This window comes from Cavia porcellus, unplaced genomic scaffold (genome assembly GCF_034190915.1).
Source record: "Cavia porcellus strain 051 isolate PalLab524CR breed Dunkin Hartley unplaced genomic scaffold, mCavPor4.1 scaffold_27, whole genome shotgun sequence".
NCBI lineage: Eukaryota > Metazoa > Chordata > Mammalia > Rodentia > Caviidae > Cavia > Cavia porcellus.
In genome coordinates this window covers 139,603-161,238 of record NW_026947510.1, presented here as the reverse complement: position 1 = coordinate 161,238, position 21,636 = coordinate 139,603, and the positions used below count along the sequence as shown (strand labels likewise).

The 21,636-nt window shown below is 40.4% G+C and overlaps 1 pseudogene; it reads right to left on the bottom strand.

Annotated features, from left to right (window-relative positions):
- Positions 1-3,748: 3,748 nt before the first annotated feature.
- On the bottom strand, positions 3,749-20,997 carry LOC100733087 (probable RNA-binding protein 18; annotated as a pseudogene).
- Positions 20,998-21,636: the final 639 nt, after the last annotated feature.

The window sequence follows — 21,636 nt, the reverse complement described above, 5'->3', positions numbered from 1 at the left end:
AAGAAGACCTAATGCCTACACTCCTCAAACTTTTCAATGAAATTGAAAGGGAAGCAATTCTTCTTAGGTCATTCCTGGAAGCAAATATTACCCTAGTACCAAAAACTGAGAAAGACCCAACTAAAAAAGAGAACTACAGGCCAATCTCCCTAATGAACACAGATGCAAAAATCCTCAATAAAATATTGGCAAACAGGATGTAGCAAATCATCAAGAAGATTATATACCACGACCAAGTGGGATTCATCCCAGGCATGCAGGGATGGTTAAACATGAGTAAATCAATCAATGTAATCCACCATATCAATAAAGCCAAAAGTAAGAATCATATGATCATCTCTATAGATGTAGAAAAAGCTTTTGATAAGGTCCAAAATTCATTCATGCTAAGAAACTTACAGAAAATTGGAATAGATGGTCTTTACCTCAATATGATAAAAGCCATGTATAAAAAACCAACAGCCAGCATCATATTAAATGGCCCAAAATTGAAGGCCTTTACCTTAAAATCAGGCACAAGACAAAGATGCCCCTTATCTCTGCTCCTATTCAACATAGTACTGGAAATATTAGCCAGAGCAATAAGACAAGAGAGAGAAATAAAAGGGATAAAGATAGGAAAAGAGGAAGTTAAATTATCATTATTTGTGGATGACATGATACTCTATATAGAAGGCCCCCAAATCTCCACTGAAAGATTCCTAGATATAATAAACACAGCAGTGTAGCTGGATACAAATCAATACTCAAAAATCAATAGTGTGTTTTTATACACTAACAACAAAGTTACTGAAAGAGAAATAAAAGAAGCCACACCCTTCACACTAACACCCACAAAAATGAAATACTTAGGAATTAATCTCACAAAATAAGTCAAAATCTATGCAGGGAAAATTATAATACACCAAAAAAGAAATTGAGGCTGATCTCAGTACATGGAAAGGCATCCCTTGCTCGTGGATAGGAAGAATAAATATTGTAAAAATGGCCATTGTCCCAAAACTGTTATATAGATTCAATGCAATCCCAATGAAAATACCATGAACATACCTCATAGATCTAGAGAAATCAATCCTAAAATTCACCTGGAACTGGAAGAGACCTAGAGTAGCCAAGGCAATTCTAAGCAGTAAAGCAAGGCAGGAGGCATCACAATCCTGACTTGAAGTTATACTACAAAGCAACTGTAATAAAATCAACATGGAACTGGAATAAAAACAGATCTGGAGATCAGTGGAATAGATTAAAAGAATCAGCCACAACTACCAACACACTCAACCACCTTATCTTTAATAAAGGAACCAAACATGTTCACTGGAAGAATGACAGTCTCTTTAATAAATCTTGTTGGAAAAACTGGCTGTCCATATGTTGAAAACTAGAACTAGACCCATGCTTATCACCACATACTAAACTAAAATCTAAATAGATCAAATTTCTGAATATTAAAACAGAAACACTAAATCTGTAGGAAGACAAATTAGGTAAAAATCTTGAAGACATACGGGTAGGTAGAGAATTCACGAACAGTAATCAACCTGTATGGGAAATACTTCCCAGAATCAATAGCTGGGATCCATCTTATTAAAGAGTGTCTGCATGTGGAAAGAAATCTCCAGTATAGTGAAAAGAAAGCCCACAAACTGGGAAAAAAATCTTATTAAACTGTCCCTCAGACGAAGGACTTCGGTCTAAAACATATAACGAATTAAAAACTCAGACCCCCAAAATTCAAAGACCCAATCCAAAAATGGGCATCTGAGATGAATACACACTTCTGAGGAAGAAATACAAATGGCAAATAAATAAATGAAAAAATGTTCATCATCATTGCTCATTAGAGAAATGCAAATTAAAACCACACTCCTGAAATAATGGCCAGGATCAAGAAAACTACCAACAACAAATGCTGGAGAGGCTGTGGGGAAAAGGGAACTCTCCTGCACTGTTTGTGGGAGTGTAGACTGGTACAGCCATTGTGGAGGGCAGACTGGAGATTTCTCAAAAAGCTGGGATTGGAAGTCCCATGTTTTTCAGCTATTCCACCTCTAGGGATATTCCCAGAAAAACTGAAAACATCATACCACAGTGATATATTTGTACCCATGTTTATAGCAGCACAATTTGTAATAGCCAGATTTTGAAAGCAATCTAAGTGTTTATCAAATGAGGAATGGATAAAAAAGCTGTAGTATTTTTATACAATGGAGTACTCTTCAGTTATAAAGAATGACCACATTGAGATATTTATAAATAAATGGATACGACTTTAGACCATACTCATAAGCAAAGTAAATGAAACTCATACGTATAAATACTGTATAGTCTCCCTACTGTAAAAAATGGTAAGAGTACATAAGAATTTATAGTGATCATGTTTTCCCATTACATTGCTCTGAAGCGTTATAATGTCTGTATCCATTAGTTGGAATGGTTTCATCCTAGTTTGTTTGATTTTATTATCTGTGATAGTATAAACAGCTATTTTAAAGAAAACAAGACAGTAGAATAGGCAGTGCTGGTTTAGTATCCTCTTACTCTGAAGTCCTAGTATACTTTTGTTTTTCTGGTGTCTTTGCTTCTATCCTGTTGTATCTTGTTGGATATTATTATGTGTGATAGTTTAAACAAATTTTCTATGGAAAATGAGACAATAGAGTAGCCATTGTTCATTCTCTGCTATTTGGTTCTGAAAGCCCTGTAATGCTTTCATTTTCTTGAATGGTTTTGTATTGTTTTGTTATGTTTGATACTATTGTACATGAAGCTGTGCTCAACTATTTCAAAGAAAGACATTATGGTAGTTACTGTTAATTATGGGTTGTCATGTGGTAAAATGCTGTGTTACTTGCATTGTTCTATTCTGATCTGCTTTGTTATGTCCTCTTTTGTCTTAATCTCTATAAAGTAAAAAAAAATTAAAAAGTCTTGTGTTAGTATATAACATTTGGGTATTACAGAATGCAGGATTATTTAGATTTTTAAAAGACAATCACTATAGAATAAAAGTTCAAATTGACGAATAGAACTGTTATGATATAAAATACAAAATGATTCTACAGTTTGTCAACACAAACAAGTTTAAGACATGCACTGTTTTCCTATTTGGGATTTTGAAATAATAAGCATAATTTTAAAGCAGATTTCTACATTTGCTCAAAGGTCAGCTCTTTTTTGGCCAAGAAATCTAGTGTTTAGTCCAATTGGAGGAAGTTCCATGGTAAATTCTCCAAAAAGAGTTCTAAACAAAATGAAAAATATTTTTCACTTTCCCCTCTTGATGTTGTAAAGACATGTGCAAGAAAAATGTTACATATACTTTTTAAAAAAATAGTTGTCAATCAGTCAGCTTTCTGATTTAAATAATAACATTTTTTTAACATTTGCCTTTCTATCTGGCACATTATGTAACGTTTCTGGAGTTACATATTCAAACAGACCAGCCAACTAGAGCAACTTAGTGTTCAAATCCCACTTTTGGACACAATTCTATTTATTCTGGATAGTGCTCAATTCCACACATATTTCAAGAAGACACATTCAAAGAACATCCAAAAACATTTTGTTACCAAACTAAGATGTGATTGTGCTCTGTTGGATAGTATCATTCACCTCTACAAAGTATGAAGGCAGAAGAGGTCAGGCGTAGAGATCAACTTGTTTTTGCTGTTACAGTAATTCACAACCATCATCTTCAAGATTTCCACGCTGTTCTAGAATAAGGGGGAGTCCTATTGTATCTGGTGGTTTAAAGTAGGAAAAAAACAGGCGCTGCTGGGTATTTCACATCACAATTTTGTGCCATCATTTTCAGCTTTGCTTCAATGGCTTTCATCTTTGCAGTGACACTTAGGTTAGACTGCATAGGCTCAGTGCTTGAAGATGGCTCGAGACTGATTGGAACAATGCTACCATTCTTATCAGGATCCTACCTCTTTATTTGGGCATGGAACCGTCGTATCACAAGCTTCTTAGTGCCAGTTTGCCATTGAAACACTGAATGGCTTGCTCTGCTTCCTGCTTAGTTTCACAGTTAACGAAGCAGTAACCTTGAGGCTGTTCTTCCAAAACACCTGACTTGGCGGAAGAGGAAGTCATACTGCTTCATCTTCCCAAACTTCTGGAGGAGCTTGAGGAGCTGGTATTCTGTGATTTTGGGGTCCACATTGCCAATCCATAGTTGGTGTCCTTACTTTAGAGAACCTTCTGAAAGGATGGATGCATTCTCCAGGGGAAGAGTTTTGGTTTCTGTTTCCACCAGTCTCTACAAAAAACTCATAGCCTCAGAGTGATGTCCTCTGCTCATGCCCTCAAAGCAGGTTCTGACATGCGAATCTGAAGGACAGCTAGAAGTGTCTGCCTCAACTCTGCCAGCTGCCAGGCTGCCTGTGATGTCTTGCTATTATTTCTTTTGTAACTGGGGTTCTGTTCAGAAATTTGTTGCCTTTAACGGTTTAACCTATTTTATCTTCAAACAGGTTAAGTGTTTCTGTTTCAATTTTTACATTTTTAATCCATTTTGACTTTAGTTTAGTGCATGGTAAGAGATATAGGTCTAGGTACAACCTTCTGCATATGGATATACCGTTTTTCCAGCACTATTCATTAAAGAGACTGTCTTTTCTCCGTAAGTTTTTGACTCTGTTGTCAAAGACCAGGTAACTGAGTATGTTTGGAGCTGTTTCTGCATCCTCTATTCTGTTCTACCGACCCACTTGTCTTCTTTTTTCAGTATCATGTTTTTATCGTTGTAGCTCCTTAGTATGATTTGAAGTCCATAATTGTGATGCCACCTGACTTACTCTTGTTGCATAGAATTGCTTTTGCATTTCTATGTCTTTTTGGTTCTATATGTATTTCAGGATTGTTTTCTCTAGTTCTGTAAAGAATGCTGTTCGTACTTTGACTGGGATTGAATTAAATCTGTGTAACAGTCTTGGCAGTATGGTCATTTTGACTATATTGGTTCTCCTACAAGAAACAGAACATATTTCTATTTTCTGATTATCTCTCTGGTCTCTTTTTTATTAGTATCCATTGTAAAGGTTTTAGGTTAATTTGTAAGTATTTAATCTTCTTGGAACCTTTTGGAAAGTATTGTTTCCCTAATTTCTCTCTCAGATTGTTAATTATTGGTGTACATAAATGCTATTAGTTTTTGAGTGTTAACTTTAAATCTCATATGCTACTGAATTTGATTATTAATTATAGTGGAGTGGAATTTTTGGGATCATCTATATAGAGGATCATGTCATCTGCAAATAGGGATAATTTCAATTCTTCTATTCCTATCCATGTCTCATTTCTTTCTTTTGTCTAATTTCTCTAGCCAATTTTTTGAGAACTATATTGAACAGGAATGGTGATAGCAGATATCCTTGTATTATTCCTTATATTAGAGGAAAAACCTTAAGTTTTTGTCCATTTAATATGAAGTTGGCCATTTGTTAATTACAGGTGGCTTTTATCAGATTGAAATAAAGATTTTCTGTATATATTTCCCTTAGAATTTTTCAAAAAAAATTAATGGATTTTGGGTTTTGTCAAATGGTTTCTTTGTATCTAGTGGAATGATGATGTGATTTTTGGCCTTGTTTCTGTTTATGTGGTATATTACATTTATTAATTTATATTTGGAGAATCATCTCTACATCTTTGGAATGAATGCTACTTTTTCATGATGATCTGTTTGATGATTTGTTGCATTCTATTTGCTAGTTTCTTATTGAGGATTTTTGTGTCCATGTTAATTAAAGAGATGGGCCATTAATTCACTTTTTTGATTGGTTCCTTTTCTGGCTTTGGAATCAGAGTAATGCTTGCTTCGAGGAACGACTTTTGGAGTACTACTTCTTTTTCAATTTCATGAAAGATTTTGAAGAGTACTGGCCTAAAGTCCTATCTGAAGTTCCTGTAGAACTTGGCGGTGAATTCACCAGGACCTGAGCTTTTCTTATTTGGTATTTTTCTTATTACTTTTCAATATCATTGACTGATATTGGGTTATTCGGTATTTTTTATAACTTCTTGATTCATATATATCTAGATTCATGTTTATCTAAGAATGTATCCATTTCTTATGAATTTTCTATTTTATTAGAGTACCAGTCATCAAAGTAGTTATCTGTGATCTTCTGGATTTTGGTAGAACCTGCTGTGATTCTGTCTTTTTAACATATAAAGGCATAGATTTGGGTCTTTTCTTATTTTGAAAAGATTGTTTAGGGATTTGCATATTTTAAAATTCTTTTAGGAGCCAAAACTTTGACTTACTGATTCTTTAAACTTTTTTATTTTATTTTTAAATTTAAAGAGGGTAAAATTAAACAGAACCAACCCGATCATAAGAAAAATATTTAAGAAACACAGATTTCAAACAAGACCACTGGAGATTTTCACTGTCTATTGCATTGTCTCTTGTTTTTTTCCAAATAGTAGTACATATCTTCACACACAGTGAATTTATCCCAAACAAAATAGCACTAAACTAATCAGAACAGGATGATGAAGGCATTATATGTCTTGAAGACCAGAGAATAGGGAATTCAACAACTGCCATACTGTCTCTTTTTTCTCTTCAAAATAGCTGTCCATATCTTTATGTATGTTGAAATTCAACAAAAGAAAGCAGATTAATATCACTGTGGACAGAGAATAATAGTATTGCTAGATTTTACATCATGATGATACAGAATTAGCACTGGGTATCTTAGTGTCTCTTTTTCTTCAGAGTATCCATTCATTACATCATGCATTATATAATCTATTCTCGTAAACTATTTAGAAGTTCTAAACATGCACGAATCTCTACATCTCTACATGAATCTCTACATATCTATCTTTTCTGTATTAGAGGGAAAAACAAATCAAAACAAGACAACAAAACAAATTCCTAGAAAAAGAAGAAATGAAAAAGACATATGAAACCACAATATTAGATGATCTACAGTAGGTACTATGATGTTTCTTGTTATTTTCTTCAGATAGTTGCCTCTGCTCTTAGATTGATCCTATCATGCATACCAAATTTGAATAAAATCAGCGAAGACAAAACAGCAATCTAACAAGCCAGATTCAAATAAGATCAGTCATAGTAAGACTGTGTAAGTAATACAGGGCTTCAGGTTAAGTTATTAGGAATTTCAGGATATTTGCCAGAGGGGCTGGAGATTTAGCTCAGCCGCACAAGCACTTGCCTTACAAGCACGTGGATGTGAGTTTGATCCCTGGTACCGATAAAAAGGAAAAAGAAAGAAAGAAAAAAAAAAAGACATAGGATAGTTGCCGTAGTATATCCTGCTATTTTTGGGAAGCTGAATGTGCCCTCAAATCTAGTATGAGTAGACAGACTGGACCAGAATAAAACCAAACTAAACAGAGTGATAAGACTAATGTGGCTTTTAAATCCTGATACACTATTAACAATGTCCTCTGCCTTCATTTTTTAGACAATTCCTCCCATTTCCCTTTCTCAGGGTGCTTTGTACATTTTGGGTCCCACTAACTCCTTTAGTTTTTAAATTGGGGGGCAACCTGCTCTCTACGTAAGTGGTTCTAAACCTTTTTAACCCAGAGCTTGATTTGAGCTGTATTCCTTTGCATACCAAAGTCTCTAGGTTTTCCTTCCTTATAGCTGAGTAGTTCTCCACTGCACAAAACTGTCATGATTTTCCAACCTATCTGCAGCTGCTGGATGAGCTGTCCCTATTTCTCTCTGGTTCCCTGTCACATAGAGCATTGTTTTCTCATCTTTGACTTTTGGGCCAGGAGTCGCTGACTGATGCCACTGCAGTTCCAGGTTCAGGCCCGTCCTGCCCAACTCCAATATGTCATCCAGCTGGTCCCTCCCTTCGCAGGACCAAATTCCTAGCACTCATCATGAGTTAGCACATGTTGGATTTCCATGTTGGTTCCACTCTTTCTTGTACTGCATCCTCCCACCAAGGGCCTTGGGCTCAGCAACCCACTATGTCACCACTACCATGACTTCAGAGCAACAGTGAGTTGTCTGACTCCAAGGTGTACCCAGCACAGCACAGGACTGGCTCCAGTGAGAGTGTGTTGGGTTCTAGCCTTTTGTCCACATTTTTCCTTCCTTCCTTCCTTTCTTCTTTTCTCTTTCTTTCTTTCTTTCTTTCTTTCTTTCTTTCTTTCTTTCTTTCTTTTTTTCTTTTCCCTCAGTTTCTTCTTGGGTAATGAGAATCCCCCTCCTTTTGTCTGGTCTATTCCAATGTGTTAAATTCTAACATCTAAATTGTTTTTCTCAGAGAGGCTCTCTGCCCGGATACCTATCAACCCACAATCTTCTACATCAATCTCTTTGTACTTTTCAAAGTCCCTATTTCATCGATTTCTGTTCTGGTCTTTATAAATTACTTCCTTGTACTAACTTTAGATTTGGATTGTCCTTTTCTTTAGGGCAGTGAGATGCATTATTAGGTCATTTACTTGAGCTCCTATTTTTATAATGTGGGCATCCACTGCTATAAACTTTCCTCTTATGACTGCTTTCACTGTGTCCTATGGGCTCCAGTATGTCATAATGGCTTTATAGTTTGATTATAGAAGTTGTCAAAAACCATCTCTTCCCATGAGCCAGGAGCAAATGCCATAGCGGAATGAGAAGAGAACCAAGAAGCCCAACTGCATCTTCCCATGAGCCAAGAGCAGCCATCATGGGGAATGCAAAGAGAATCAAGAAGCCAAACCATGCCTTCGTGTGGGTCACCCAGTGTTCGGGCTGGGAGACAAGAAAAGCAACCCACAACACCCACAAGCAATGGGCTGATCTGGAGGAAGTCAGGCTGCAATCATTGTAACTGAGGTAAGAAAAAGTTTAATGTTTGTATTGTTTGACTGATTTTGCAGGTAGTATGAGCATCTATTTGGAGGATAATAATATGTATTATAGCAACTGTGAGGGATTTCCTTCTGTCTCGTTTTTGAAATCCAATGTTTTCTTCAGTTTTACTGTTTTGTTTTATTTCTCTATCTGGTAACTGAGCAACTATTTTGAATATAACAATATGCAATATAACAATATAACGCTGTTAAATTTCTATCATCTTGTTTTTCAAACCTGTATAGCTATTCTTTGTTTTCGTCATTTTGCTTTTGTTGCTTTTTTCTGTTTTGTTTGTTTTTTGATTTTTCTGGTATTTCTTTTTTATCTTTAAAATAAGAAAAAGAAAAAGGAAAAGAAAAAGAAAAAAAAAAGAAATTGTCTGATTTTTCTTTTGCTATTGATTTCCAGTTCATCACACTATAGTCTGATAATATACACGGGGTGACTTCAGTTTCTTTTCATTTACTCAAGCATATTCAGTAGGGTAGTATGTGGTCTATTTTGGATTACATCCTACGTGCAGCTGAGAAGAATGCATATTCCTATATCGAGAGGTAGAACACTGTAGATATGTACTATGACCATTTGTTCACAAGCTTGGTCACTTCTGGTATTTATTTGTTGATGTTTTTGTTTGGTTGACTTGTGTGTTTGTGATAGTGGTAGTGTTTATTTGATTCTTTATGTGTGTTAATATTTGTTTTCACAGTTGGGTGCATGTGTATTTATATTTATTAGTGTCATCTCTTCATTTTTGAGTTTATTTTTATTTTAAAGAGGTTAGTTTAAGAATATTATGGGGATAGAACAAACTATTACAGGGCCAAATTTTCTTTATTGGAACCTTTAAGACTGGCTTTTATTTGAATATTTTTTTGAGAAACTGGGAATTGAAGCCAGGGACTTGAGCTATATCCCCTGCTATTAAAATTTAAAAAAACAATTTTTTTTTTCAGACAGGGCCTTGCTAAGTCCTTTGATTGTCCGGGTGGGGCTGATACATATGATCCTCATGCCCCAGCTTGCCAGATTGCTGAGATTACAGGATTACACAACCATGCCTGGATTCTTTTTCCCCCTACAAATATTCAGCTTCTGAAGACACTGCTTCTGCATCAAGAGGCTAGATAGAATTCCCTTGGGAACTTGATGTGTGACTTCTCTATCACTATCTTGTGTGCTCACATGGGAGAGCATGTGTTTGTTCAAACAATAGGTATGAATGGCTAAAATTGGGGCATGCTAGGCATTAAAATGCAGGTTGTATTTCAAAGAAAAGAACAGTTGAATCAGTGTCTTCTGCTCTGGACATTTTTCTTGCAACCTGGGAACTGATCTCCTGCCTGCTTTTGAATGGCTTGGTTCCAGTGTCACAAAGTCTTACTGGGGCTTAGTCAGGCCTCAGTCCTAGTGAGGCCTACATTGTAGTCCAGCCTTATCTTTTAAGGATCTTTTTTACCTTTTCAGTTATAGCAGCTCCTATGAGGCGGCAAACTGTGTTAGAAGGAAGCAGAGAATCTGTTACCAATATTCAAGTGCAGAAGATGAATGCTAGCACAGTGTCTTCTGATCCCAAAGCCAGAGCGGCCCATGTTGGCTTCATTATCTAATTTTCACTCCTTTTCTATTTATTCATCTACTTAGAAGCACCATTTTTGTTAAAATGAGGATAATAACCTAAATTTTTGTTTGAAAAATGACCCATACGCAGAGAAGAACATAGCATAGTTGTCTGCACGCATCTTGTATTTTGTTTGTCTTTTCTGTGTTTTTTCTCTTTAAAATTAAAAACAAAATTTGCATGTTTCAGTAAACTGGTGAAAATCCCATGAGCTATGAGGGTATTTACTATAGCCAGCCTTGGACTAACAGCAGATGGCGCTAAAGGACTTTAGTAGCCTCCAATAGATTGTTGCCATTCTATCAATGATCTGCTTTTTCCTTTTTCTTTTTCTTCTTTTTTCGAGATTGGTTTCTTTATTGCGCTAGCTGGTCTTGAATTCCTAGGATCCAGTGATTCTCCCACCTCTGATTCCTGAGATCTAGGGTTTCAAGCACACAACACCACTTTGTTTTCTTTTCAATTTCTGGTTGCTCAGGGCTTAAAGGGTTATGAGGAGAGGTTTAGAGTACTCAGGAGTAAGATTGCTCAACTTCACGATCCCACATTAGCTAGTTGGGTGACCTGAATGAATTGACTTACTTGGGTTCTGTCTTATAGAACAGGAACATTAAGAAAAACCCTACCTCATTCCTGACATGTTTCCTAAGTGTTGGCCATTACTTCCTGACTCCACCCCCTCCTAACTCCAATTTTAGTATCTTCAATAGTGTGTAATCCTGTTAAATGGACACAACTGCTTTCCTTGCTGTGTAGGTTCCATGGGAAGATTCCTAAGATGAACTGTCTGGAGAAAAAACCAGGTCTGATTTACAGATAGTTCGGATGGCATATTGGTATCACCTGAGAGAGAATGACCACAGGGTTGTAGAATCAGTCCCGCTAGGGTGATCCTGAAGGGCAGTGAGGTTGTATGTCTTCCCAATAGGCACAACTTTAAGTAGTATATATAGTTGTTTATTTTCCTGGAATAGGAATAGTTCAGAAATTACAGATGTTTCATGGATAGTGGCTATGTCTGGATGTTCACAGACTTAGAAAAAAAGGAAAGATAAGCAATAATCACTTGGAAAATAGGAACTTAGATAAATCTGTCGTAAGGACAATGCATGGAGATATATTTGTCCTATGTGCATACTTTCCATGTGTCATCATAATAGCATTATGCTCAAAACTACCAGGACAAGAGAACTGTTTCTATGAATGCCAGTCTCCTGCGTCCACAAGCTACCTCAGTGCTCTCATAGGACACAGGCACAGAGGGCCATAATGTCAGGATACAGATTTCAAATGGGCTCAACATTGGACTTTTCTGTCGGTGTCACTCCCAGCCGGCAGGAAGGACACACAACAAAGTCTGGCAGTGGACAACCTTTTCTTTTATTTTCCTTCTCCGTACAGCCTGCCCCGGGAATCCTCCCGGCCGAAGCCTCTGTTGGTCCGCTCCCCGCGGCTCCTTGCGTGCTTCTTCCTACAGTCTGTCCCGAAGCCTCTACCGGTCCGCTCTCCGCGGCTCCTTGCGTGCTTCTCCCTACAGTCTGTCCCGAAGCCTCTACCGGTCCGCTCTCCGCGGCTCCTTGCGTGCTTCTTCTGCTTCTTCTGCTTCTTCTTTTGTGGCGGGAGAGGCACTCACTTTTATAGGGTTACAGTGGCCAATCAGTTCAAAGCGCGCGATGCGGGCTGATTGGCTAACATCAGTTGTTGCTAGGCAGACTATCTTACAGGGCGGGTTGTGAAGCAGGAGATCTTACAGGGCGGGTTGTTTACCAAGCAGGAAGCAGGAGATCTTACAGGGCGGGTTGTTTACCAAGCAGGAAGCAGGAGATCTTACAGGGCGGGTTGTTTACCAAGCAGGAAGCAGGAGATAAGCGCCATCTTAGCACACTCGATGGGAGGGGTAATCTAGCTCAGGCTTTGCTCTTTCCTACAGGCCTCACGTCCGCCAAGTAAGGCGACCGGGCTCGGCCGCGGCTCCCAACATCTCCCCCCTTTTTATTTTTTATGAATGTGCGCATCGTAGCCCTTCCTGGACTGGGTGTAGAGGCTTATGCCCTATGCGTAGGCCCACCGTAGGTCCTTGGCTTAGACCCTGGTCGGCCGTCCCATGGTCTGCCAAGGCCCTGAGGCCCTCGTCCTTTTTCTAGGGCCAGGCACAAACTGGACGGAACCTGGATGCACACAAGCTTGCACTCATTTCCTCTCCGTAAAGAAATCCCCTCGGAGAGAAATTTAGACCTGGGCAGCATCTAACAGTCCAGCGGCTTACGTGCAGGATGGGGTAGGGCCTGGCTTAGGTTGAGTCGCACCGGGGGAGTACACTCTTACCCGTCATTGACTCTCCTACCCAGCTATGTCATAATTTTTTAGAGGAGGAGTGTGGGAAGCTCACCGCCCCTAGACTCGGTCGTAGGCTAGGCGAGCAAGCCATGCATATGCCTGAGGATCTTTTTGTCCATTTTGGGCTACTGCTATTTCTATTCATCTTGTTGGTTGGTCTGTGATGGATCTCCGGTAGGGCAGGTCTGATCTTCAGTCGAGGGCTTTGTTGCCTGTGTCAGTCTCTCCGGTACCCACAGTGGTTCTCGTCCCGGTTCCTGTGGGAAAACACAAACCGCGCCTCGGTTCCAGCTAACCACCGGATCCAGGCCCATCCATTGTCCTGTTAGGACATCTTTCCATTTAACCCATCCTTTATTGTTAGGAGATGGATTACAATGCTCCATAGCTGGGGAGCAATCAGCATTGTTTAGATTTAAAAAATTGTATGTGAACAATGCCATGGATAACCGTGCCTTTGGGGGTAGGCCTTGGCTTACTCCCCCTTTTTGTTTATATAAAACTTCTTTGAGGCTTTTGTGAGCTCTCTCAATAATTCCTTGACCTTGAGGATTGTATGGGATACCATGCTTTAGTACTGGAACCTCTTATGGAGGCTGGGGAGCAGCAGGAGCTGTGCTATCCTGTCCTCGGCCACAAATACGATTTCCTTGAGCATCATAGACTGATCTGCAATCCTCTGCCTTATGTGGACCCTTTCTGCATCGCCCACAGACGTTATACGATCCTTCATTTTTAAGGCGAGGCTTGGCGTCTGCACTATTTGGGCAGTTGCGTTTAATGTGTCCTGGGTCCCCGCAGCTGAAGCACCCCTTGGCTTTATGTTCCTCTCTAGGCCCGCGAGGTCCCCTTTGTTGCACTGCCGCAGCCAGAAGAGCTGCAACTCCCGAATTAGAAAGCGGCCCCCCTATTTCTCTGCATATTCTGATCCAGGCGTTAAGATCCTTATTCTTATGTGGGGCTATTGCTGCCTTACATTCCTTTGTGCACTGTTCGAAAATCAACTGCCTAACCAGCGGTTGAGCCACTTCCCTATCGGAAAAGATCTTATCGGCGGCATCTTGCATCCGAGCCACAAAATCAACAAATGGCTCTGTTGTGCCCTGGACTATTTTAGAAAGGCACAAGGATGCCGTTCCGGCACCACTCACCTGCTTCCAGGCGCGAAGCCCAATGGTATTGATCTGCTCATAAACTGCACCAGGGAACTGAGTCTGATTATCAGCGTGTTGGCCTTCCCCCATAAGCATGTCTCTATTCCACCCCCGGTTCCCTCGGTTAGCGTTTCTTTCCGCCTGTTCGGCAGCGAACTCGGCATACCAGGCTCGCCAATCCAGGTAACTACCCGAGGGCAGACACGCCTTTGCCAGCTGAGTCCAGTCCGCGGGGGTGAGGGGCCCAGAAGACAGGTTCTCCAGCATGGCAATGGTGTAAGGCGCAGTCGGCCCAAAGGTTGTAACTGCATTTTTAAGTTCTCTAATCTGCTTTATTTCAAAGGGTTCCCACACATTACGTCCCTGACCCATGGCCATCTGTACAGGATATATCCCATAGGGGCCGCTATCTATCCCTGGGAACGGGTGGTCTTCATTAGACACACGACCCCCATGCCACAGCTGTCTGTGGAAATAACGTCCCGCCGGTGGCGGAGCATCGTAAGATGGCGGCCGTGGCTGAACAGAAAATGGCGGCCTGTGCGTTATATCCTGTACTGACGGAAGAGGGGGGAGTTCCCATGCGGCGGCATCGCGGCGAGGGACCGCTTCCGGGAACGAGTTCCAGGGCGGAGCAGAAGGTTCTGTCTCCCTCCCCTGCCAGGGGGCGCTCAGAAGCTCTCTGCTTTTTCGTAAGCCTAGCTGAGCGGAGCGCAATTCGCGGCGCAACGCAGCGAAAGAGCCTTGCGTCTCCCCATCAAGCGACTTAGGCCCCTGACAGCTGGTCTCTTTGGCCTCCTCACCATTCAACCTTCCCTCGTCCTCGGAGTCAGACGACTCCGAGGCTTGAGCCCCGTCCTCCTCCTTAGCATCTTTGTTCCCCTTGACGGACCCCTCTCGGGAGCTCCCTGACTGGGCCTGCTCAAATACCCTGCGTACTTTTGTAAGCTCTTGAGAGCTTTCCCCGCAACCACCCTCACTCTTAGTGCCGCTACCTAGCATGTTTCCCATTTTTTAATATGTTACTCAATGCGTGAGGCCCAAGGAATCCGCCACTTACGCGTGAGCCTGAGAGGAGTCTACAAACCCTGTAGGTGCGCGCCACCCAGGGCCCAGGTTTATCCTCTACTCACCTGTCTTGCAGCTCTGCGTTGGAGCGTTGTCCACTGCCACGTCTCGGGGGTGATCAGCTCCCCGTACGGGCCACCAGTTGTCGGTGTCACTCCCGGCCGGCAAGAAGGACACACAACAAAGTCTGGCAGTGGACAACCTTTTCTTTTATTTTCCTTCTCCGTACAGCCTGCCCCGGGAATCCTCCCGGCCGAAGCCTCTGTTGGTCCGCTCCCCGCGGCTCCTTGCGTGCTTCTTCCTACAGTCTGTCCCGAAGCCTCTACCGGTCCGCTCTCCGCGGCTCCTTGCGTGCTTCTCCCTACAGTCTGTCCCGAAGCCTCTACCGGTCCGCTCTCCGCGGCTCCTTGCGTGCTTCTTCTGCTTCTTCTGCTTCTTCTTTTGTGGCGGGAGAGGCACTCACTTTTATAGGGTTACAGTGGCCAATCAGTTCAAAGCGCGCGATGCGGGCTGATTGGCTAACATCAGTTGTTGCTAGGCAGACTATCTTACAGGGCGGGTTGTGAAGCAGGAGATCTTACAGGGCGGGTTGTTTACCAAGCAGGAAGCAGGAGATCTTACAGGGCGGGTTGTTTACCAAGCAGGAAGCAGGAGATCTTACAGGGCGGGTTGTTTACCAAGCAGGAAGCAGGAGATCTTACAGGGCGGGTTGTTTACCAAGCAGGAAGCAGGAGATAAGCGCCATCTTAGCACACTCGATGGGAGGGGTAATCTAGCTCAGGCTTTGCTCTTTCCTACAGGCCTCACGTCCGCCAAGTAAGGTGACCGGGCTCGGCCGCGGCTCCCAACACTTTTCCAGGTCAAGGCTGCTCTGGATACACTTTTGGTAAATACCACACCTGATAACTGCACCTGCTACCTTGTTACTGTATTACAGTTTACCAATTTGGAAAAGCTGTATGGCAAAGCCTCATCAGCCATTGTGCCTCATGGCATTTGGAAAGCCATACAAGCACTTGATTGTCAGAAAGAATACAGGCTACTTATGCCTGATCATGGCACCTGTGAAATCCAGAAGATGGAGGATGCCAGTGATGATTGCTACAAGGTTGTCTTTGCATCTATAGGATCCTACTTAAATGGGAGCCTAGTGTTCCTTTCTGGGTCTTTTATATATTCTGGTTTTTTGCTTTCTCATAGCTGAGGTTTCATACTTTTACTTGCCTTTGTGTTTGGATTAACAAGATCTATTCTTCCTGCTAGAGGGAAAGGTCATAGGAAAATCATTCACATTCATTCCCCATATGTTTTCAGAGTGAATTACCTTCAAGACAGACACATGGCTGTCTGGGTGTGACTGAGTGCATCTCTTAGGCTGCATTTGGTTCCTTTTTGTCATAAAGGACATGCTCATCACCAGAGATGAGAAAATGTAGGAATCAGAGTACAAATGGAACTGAATATTTCCCTTTTCTCTTTCCTTGCTTCCCTCTTTCCTTCTTCTCTCTCTCTCTCTTTCTTTTCTTTTTCTTTCTTCTCTGCTGGATATTGGGCCTAGAGCCTTTTTACCAAGTTACAAACTTTTATTTTATTTTAAATTTAATTTAATTTTTCATCTTGAGATAAGATCTTGCTAAGTTGCCCAAGCTTAGCATGAACCAGTGATCCTCCTGCTTCATCCTAGAGTCCTGGGATTACAGGTGTGCACCACCACATGTGACTCACTTTTCCACTTCATTTCCTTGAAAATGTGACTGTCTCATGATTTTAATTTTTATACTGTTGGTTTTTCATCTTGCCATGACTTATTCTTGTCTTTCGTCACTGTTTATAAGGTGCCATATTTTCTTATATGGTATGTAACTTGATAAGCCAAATGACTTTAGACATTCTTTCTGCTACAGTTCATTTTAAAGGTTGACACGCATTCTCTCTAGTATTGCTTGTCTTGTGTATGTAGACTTGATCTGGTCCTGTGTCTGCACCTGTGCACTGGGCTTGTAGATAAATGAATGAGACCTAGAAAGTTGCTAGATCTCTGGGAGATGTTGCTGGTTGGAGCCTGCACATGGTGGAACAGGAGTCCTTTGTCCTGAGGCAACTTATGGCCTTTTATTTTCTTGCCCTGAGGGGAGTGGGCCTTGAGAAATGGGACTTTACTAAACTTGAACCAACAGTGAAAAAATACAGATGGATAAGGTGGGTGTTGCAATGCTTCAATGAGATAACCTAGTGTATCTTCCTGCATGATTTATGTATCTTTTGAATTCATAAGTAATATTCTGTATCATAGTCACTGACATTCTTTAGGTCCAGTGCACTGTCTCTCAAGTAAGATGTGTATTAAATACTTCAAATGAGATTACTTTGCCTCTGTAAACCTCAGTTTCTCTGTTAAACTGGGAATAACAACACCATGTTACAATATTGCTGTAGCATTTTGTTATAACCAAAGGCCAATGAAGCACTTATTTACACAGAAGATCACAAATTTTTCTGCACTTCTTAATACAGAAGTTGCTAAATTAAATTTTTATAACAAACATTTCTTTCCCTTGTAAGTCATGTGTGCTTTGAAGAGGAAATAGATTTTCCTAGAAAATAGGTTTAACAGAATATGTGCCAAATGTGATAAACATGCAAACATCTTGCCCATTGAGTCAGTCCTAGTTAGATTGGAGCAGGAGGCTTGAGGGGCTCTGCTTCTCAGTGTGCTGTGGCTTCTCTTCTGTATCGGGGTGTGCAAAGAAGCCTGCTCCATCCCTACATCTTGATAAGCAGCTGTCTCAGCACGGCTGCGGGAATGCAATTGCATTTGTTTCTGGAGCACTCAATTTACTGTGCTTCATTCCTCGACTTGCACACGAGTGTTTGGGCATTTTGCACTACAGCTCACGCTGTTCTATGTTATTGTTCAAAATACATAAATAAGTATCACATCCAGTGAAGCTAGTTTTCTGTTTCTTGCTATTAAAGCACCTTGGCTTAGCATTAGGTTTAGGGCTAGATGTTAACACAACAGGAAACTCGCTTGCAGCTACAGGAGAAACCTCTGTGCTTAGTTCAGTTTTTAAAGACTTAAAAAACTACTCTAAAATAAAGCTTTATTTTAGAACAGGGTGACAGAATTTCAAACACGTGCTTATTAATTTACTCAAACAGTTAGGTGGTTGTATTTGATCCTCTTCATTCATCCTGCTTTTTCTTTTTTGGTACTGGGGATTGAATTCACAATCTTGTGTTTACCAAGTAAGTGCTGAAGCTACTCAGCTAAATCCCCAGCCCTGAACCCTGATTTTAAGTAAGAACATTTGGGCAAAACTAAATGATTCAAAGTAATATATAAGTCAAGATAAGAGCTACTTTAGCATATTTCTATTGAATTAATAACATGTACATGTAAACGTCACTATATATTTTGTTCTTATGCGGTAGCCATGTCCTGGGTTTATTCTCTGAAAAACTGCTCACTATACAGAAAATAAAAATTCATGTTACATAGACCCTATTTCAGCTTTGACTGAACAACTTCTAAAGAATGACTTTGTGTAATTAGGTTTCATTGCCTGATTTAACTCCTTGATGCTGACCCAGAAAACCTGGTCTCTACTTGTGAGAAATGCATTTGCTTGCTCAGCCTTAAGGAAGGACTCAGAAGCATGAAGAGCAGTGAGAGCGAGGCTTTAATTCAGCCTTGCAAGGCTGGGTCTCTGCTATGCAAGTTACAGCAAGCAGGCTTTCCGCAGCCTCAGGTCCCTTCCCCTCATTCCCGTTCATGACTGCGTACCATGAGGGGTGCAGCCTTTTCTGGACATCACTTATGTTTCATTATCTCCTGATAAGGCCGTTTCCTGGTCCCCCTCCAAATTGGATTTCTTCGTAATACCATCTGTTCCTTACTATGGGTGTTTCCCAGGAGTAGGTGATCCTGTTTAGGGCTTTTAATGTGATCTTGTGGTTATTATGTTTCCACTTAGTCTTAGATATCTTGTTGTGAAAATAGATCATTCTATGCCTTTCTTTTCCCTTTTCCACTCACATCTATGTTTCTTAATAAAGGCTTTCTCACTAGTTTCTCTCTCCCTTCAGGTCCCATTTCCATAGAGATTTTTCAGATTAGACAATTTTTAAAATTTTTATTTTAAAGATAATAAAACCCAACAAAACAAAATAGGTTAAATCCTATCCAAACAAATCAGTGAAATGATACATAAATTCAAATCAAGATAATAGGACAATAACAATGGTTACTACAGTATAGCTTATCTTTACAATAGTTGTCCATTAAATCAGATATAGAAAAATCAAACCAAAACAAAACAGAGTAAAACCAATCAAAACAGTATATTGAACAAAGCAAAACAGTGAGAACAATATTTGACTTCAAAAATAATATAGTATAAAATCCCCCATATTTGCTCTACTGCATGCTGCTGTCCTCCCTATAGTTGCTCAGTCTGCTGGCCCCCGGCCTGAAAAGTCAAACAATACAAGCATTCAATTGCTTTTTGTATCTCAGCTGCTATCAACTAAGCCTGTCCTACGAACCAGCCAATTACTTGAGCGGGAAAGAAGGAGTTGGTGAGCCTCATTTATGTGCTGCTAGGCTCATGGGAGGTGCTATCTGACTTTTCTCTTCCTGGGTCTTACATGGCTTGTGCAGCTCACCAGAAACGCTGGCTAGTTGGTGTGTTGGTCAGCTACTCCCAGTCCCAGCATGGCCCATTCTCAGGAGGTGCTGACTTTTCTTAGGCCCCTAGATCAGGCAATTTGAACGACTAGAAATTTTCCATTCAAAGTTAACTACTTTGTCTTGAAAACTGACCACCTTAAGTTTCTGTTTCTTGCATACTTACTTCCTCTACATACTCTTCAGCTGTAATAAGCACTGTCAAAGTTTAAGCACAAAAATGCATTCAAAGAATAGTAACTGTTAACATAATTTATAGCTATAACAATTCAATATTTAATAAAGATGCTATCTAAAATGGAAAAGGTTAAATGAATCTTCAAAATGAGTTTCTAAGAGGATGTTTGGCAGAAACTGTGAAAACAGAAAAATGGTGGTGTGCATATGAGTGCTTTAAGACATTTTTATGGTTCAAGGTGTACGTGGGATACTTAAATATTAGAAATCACAAAGAACTGTTGAAAGCCAAATATCTTAAATGTTTTCAAATTTAGTTAGACTTCTAATTTTGTTATCAATACAGCTAGCTATAAAGGTAATTCTAATCCTAACCCATAACTCTCACATCTATAAATATCCAAACAAAACTGTCAGCTTAACATTTAACCTCTAAGTGCAACTCTATTCTATCCAAAGCCTTACCACTAAAACATTATGTAACCTTTTCAATTACTCAAACACTAAAAGAGAAATTTAACTCTAACTCCAAACATAACCTTAAACCTTAAAAATTAACTCTAAAGCAGGAACCAATCCCTCCCCCTTAAATCATAGCCCTTTATTTACCACTGAACCCTAATTCTAAATCCTAATTCTAAATCCTAACCCTGAAACAAACTCTGACCCTCACAACAAAACTTAACCCTAACTTCTAGCCCTAAACCATGTCGTACTTAACCTAACCATGAGTTAAGAGTGGCAGGGTCCACCTGTTTTGTGGGTTGACAGCTAACCCTTGGTCTGCCTGGGGAGGGTGGGTCAGATGATGTTGTGTCACTGCATGTGTCTGGTTGTGTATCTGGTGTAGGTTTGGGGCAGTCGGCAGCCCAGGGACTGTTTGAAGTCCAGTAAAATGAAAAGTTCAGTGAAGGAGACCCCAGGAGATGACCTCACTTCCTTGATGATCAAACTCGGAACCCTGTTGCCAAGCGCCAGGTAACTTAACTAACTGAAGCTTGCTCACTTGTCTGGAGACATAGGACACGTGAGGATGTTTTCTTGCTGCTTCCCGACTTCCCAAGGCTTCGGCCCCAGGAGATCTCACAGGGGACGACTCAGCCATGTCTGGAGAAACTGCGTTCCTCGTCTCATTCGACGCCTGTGGCCATTTTCTCAGAAGGGACAAAGCGGGGCACACAGTAGCCAAGGACAGGTCAGCAAAGGCCAGCGCACTGCTCTAATCTCTTTTGTGTGTATCCAGGCCCTCCCTCTGTGTGTGTAAGTGTATGTGTACATGTACGTGTATGTGTGTGTATATCCGTAGTCTGTGGTTTTTTCACATTATTTTATGGCAGAGTCATTTGACAGTTTTCCTTTTTCAATTTTTATTTTAAAGAGGGTAAAATTAAACAGAAAAAAACCCCAGATCTTAAGGAAATTATTTTAAGAAACACAGAATTCAAAGCAAGACCCCTGGAGATCTTCACTGTCTGTCATATTGTCTCTTGTTTTCTTCCAAATAGTTGCCCACATCTTCTCACACAGTGAATACATACTGAACTAAACTCATCAGAACAGAATGATGAAGGCATTTTAGGTCTTCAAAGCCAGACAATAGGGAGATACCAATGTCTACCATAATGTCTCTTGTCATTTGGCAGTTTTCTAAGGTTGTGGCTTAGGTGTATAATATTCCCAGATGTCTCATGTATCTAGCAGTGGGGCTTTCAGATGTGATTTGACTGTGTGGGTGACATACTCA